The 3,477-nt window shown below is 46.7% G+C and overlaps 1 long non-coding RNA gene across 1 annotated transcript; it reads left to right on the top strand.

Annotated features, from left to right (window-relative positions):
• The first annotated feature begins 514 nt into the window (after nt 1-514).
• Nucleotides 515-1,270, top strand: LOC144128395 (uncharacterized). Its single transcript, XR_013313778.1, has 2 exons — nt 515-651; nt 1,199-1,270. It is a non-coding gene; the product is annotated as an uncharacterized LOC144128395 (long non-coding RNA).
• Nucleotides 1,271-3,477: the final 2,207 nt, after the last annotated feature.

The following is a 3,477-nucleotide window of genomic DNA, read 5'->3' as shown; positions in this document are numbered from 1 at the left end:
GGTGATGAGTTGAAAAGAGGGAAACCCCTCTCCCCTTTTAAGAAAGTGAGGAGAGAGGGAAGAGGCAGAGAAGTGGAAGGCGGTTGGCCCGCCTCGGCTGCTGGAGGTGGTTGGTTCGAAACCCACCTCAAAAATCTACTGCAGACTATCACTGCAGTCCTGGGCAAGTCCCGATTCAGTCCCAGCTGTCTGATTCAGCGAGAGAAAAAAATTGGCAGCGATTTAACTCTTCTAAACCTAGTTAGAGTGAAAGCTCCATTATACTTGGCTACACTTGGTTAGACGCTTGAAACGCCGTGCTCTCATCCATGTCGAAACTGCATGCGGGAGCGGCTCTGCCTCCTTAGCGAACGACGAGTCACGTGCATAATCACATGACCACATCCGGCGAAGCGGCGGTCGGAGCCAAGGCAATCTAGGCTGCGTTCCAATACTCCCAAGTAGACGGCTACTTAGACGTCTAGCCGGACAGCCGCCATCTTGGGACGCGTTCCATTTCTCGGCGAAGCAGTCTCATAAGACTGCTTCGCCGAAGTCCACATCGATGCAGGCTAACTTGCTGTCTAAAGATGGCGGAGCTGATGTACGCGGATGAGCGAGTCGTGCTCTTGCGGGCGTCGGACTGTACACGGAGTATAGGAAAGGAAAAATGTGAGTCATTCTATTATGTTATTTGGTACGCAAACTAGTGGCTAATTAATCTTCGTGGACGTGCGATTCCTAGCAGTGAATCACGCAGGAGAAAATCGTGCAGTTGAGAGCTTTGCTACAGCAGCGGACGCTGTAGGTCTGTTTACGTGATCCGGCATCTGACGATGCCGGATCTTAATTAGCACCTTGATTTTAGAGAATACTCGTCGCTGTCGTTGGTTTCCTCGACGGGCGTTAAGACGGCTGGCGTGACGGTTAACAAATGTGTTCTTCTGTTGCTGTATTAGTTGCATAAACTCTTTCGCGTGCATTCTTTTTTATCTCTACACTCTCAGAACAAATACACCGGCATGTTGCGAATTGATTTTAGTCTTTGAAGGATTAAAGATCGCTGCTGTATTTAGGTCTCTCGCTGTCTCCGAGTGCCACGTAGGGCAGACAGCAGGTTTAATGTCACGTATGTGTTTTCCTGTTGCAGTGTATATTAGCCGTATCGCATTTCGCGCATATTGATTACAGTCTTTCGTATTCTTTCTTATGTTTACAGGACCGTCTGAACGAGCACGTTCGAGGAGCATGTACAGTTGAGCATCAATAATAAAAGAATAATCGCATATCTCTTTACCGTCGTCTTCGGAGAGCGGCCCCGTCTGCTACAAGTAGACTGACCGATAGGCACATCCACCAGTCCGGTTTACGCGCAAAGTCATTGCAGAAGAAATCTGTAAACTTGTTGAAAACATGTTTTTAATTATCGTTATTGCTCACTTTGTGAAAAATAGTAGTACAACTGTTCATAAGCTTTAGTTACATTATTATGCCGCAAGGCGGCGTGAGCAGTAGACAAGTTCCAATACATGGACATGTAGACTGCTTCCTAGACGTCACACTAGACGTCTTGTTATACGTCTAGAGTATTGGAACGCAGCCCTAGTAACGTTGGTCAAAGCGGCGGCTATGGCGGGTCGCGTGGTCTGACGTCACAGCCATATCTCTGGCGCTCCTCCTGCTGAAGGTCAAACTGCAACACCCGATGACCTTGGAGAAACACGGCGTAGTGGAGCTCTCGATCCAAAAACAGAACGTGTCCGCGAAAAATCCTTTGCTGTCAGACCACAGCTAACGCTCAAACATTCGCTTTACACACTCGTGACCGTCCTGTGACTCTTAAGTAATTGAAGTAATTGAGGCTTTCACAGTTGGATCTTGGCAGCACTGTGCTTGTGTGCGTGGGGCGCGTTTACATGTATACGATTCCCGAGCATCGTAATCGTGCTTTGTTTCACCGGAGTTCTTCAGTGCTTTTAGAGCGAAAGCTCCACTCCTCCCGCTCTTCAAGGTCGTGTCAGTATGAAAAAATGGTTGGGGTTCAACGTGGCTTGAACGTAGTTATACGAGCGAAAGCTTTGCTAAGCATGGAATCCACTGTCCCTAATCAAATGTCAGTCAAGTGCAAAGGACAGGTACCCAGTGATCGTAGTCATATGATTACGCGGTCATAGTACCATAGCTTGGGCTATACCACTTTGCAGTTAAGTTCGGTTTGACCTTGTGAGGCACTGAAGATCATTGTCAATGTGGTGTCCACTGCCTCAAATCAAATATAAAGGTCACGGTCAAACGTCAAGGTCAGATACCCAATCGTCATAGTAATATGATCACGTGGTCGTACACCCATAGCTTGGGATATATCACCACGCAGTTAAGTTCTTTCTGTTTGACCTTCTGAGTCATTGAAGGTCATTTTCTCATCTACATCGAAATCAAAAGTTGTACCCCGAGGTGTAGAGCTTTCCCCTCTAAAACGACCTAGAGAGGCAGCAGAGCGCGAAATAAAAAAAATAAAAATGAAAACGATAATGAACTGAAATAAAAACAATAGAAATTACGAAATAAAATAGGAATGAAAATAACATAAATAAAGCAAAATTGAATAATCTAATAAATAAATAAAGTTAAAATAAAAAATATTTATACATAAATAAAAGTCACACAATAATAACGATTAATTGCATAGTAAGCAACCGAAGAGGCAATGCATGGAACTCGAAAAGCTTTCGCATTTCCGCATGTAAGGAGACCTAAGTGCACCTTTAACATTTTACTAAGAAAGCAGTACCGGTGTCACAATGCGAAAATGCTGGCGCCCTGTCTGTAGGAGATTGAAGCCTTCACTCGCCCCCCGGAAGCACCAGCCACCCACTACCTACCACCACTCTTTGTCCACCTCCAGGCCGACAACCAGGCAGGCCTCTCCTGCTCCATCTAAGTCCTTCCCCTCCTCCTCCTCCTCTGCACCCCACCCCTGCCTATGTCCTCCACTGTCTCAAATTAAATGTCAAGGGTCAATATCATGTACTTAATGGTCATAGTCATATGATCACGGGGTCATACTACCATAGATTGTGCCATACCACTAAGCAGTTAAGTTCGGTTTGACCTTGTAAGGCATTGAAGGCCATTGTCGATGTGGTGGCCGCTGTCTCAAATCAAATGTAAAGGTCGAGTCAATGACAAATGTCAAGTTCAGGTACCCTATGGTTATAGTCAAATGATCACGTGGTCATACGACCATAGCTTGGGCCATATCACCACGCAGTTAAATTCGGTTTGACCTTGTTTGACCACACCCCCCTTAATCCACCTCCGCACCCCACCCCCGTCCACCTTCACCCTCCGGAGCCGCCATCTACCACCCAACTGTATCTCCAGAAGCGCCCACCACGCAACCCGCCTACCTCCGCCGTCCACAATGCCGTCACTCATCTTAAAGGTCATGGTGCAGCGGAACGAGAACGCGACGGCAAAAATGGATCCAAATATGCA

The sequence above is a fragment of the Amblyomma americanum genome, chromosome 4, assembly GCF_052857255.1.
Source record: "Amblyomma americanum isolate KBUSLIRL-KWMA chromosome 4, ASM5285725v1, whole genome shotgun sequence".
Lineage (NCBI taxonomy): Eukaryota > Metazoa > Arthropoda > Arachnida > Ixodida > Ixodidae > Amblyomma > Amblyomma americanum.
The sequence above is the reverse complement of the archived record's forward strand: the minus strand, read 5'-3'. Positions and strand labels throughout refer to the sequence as shown.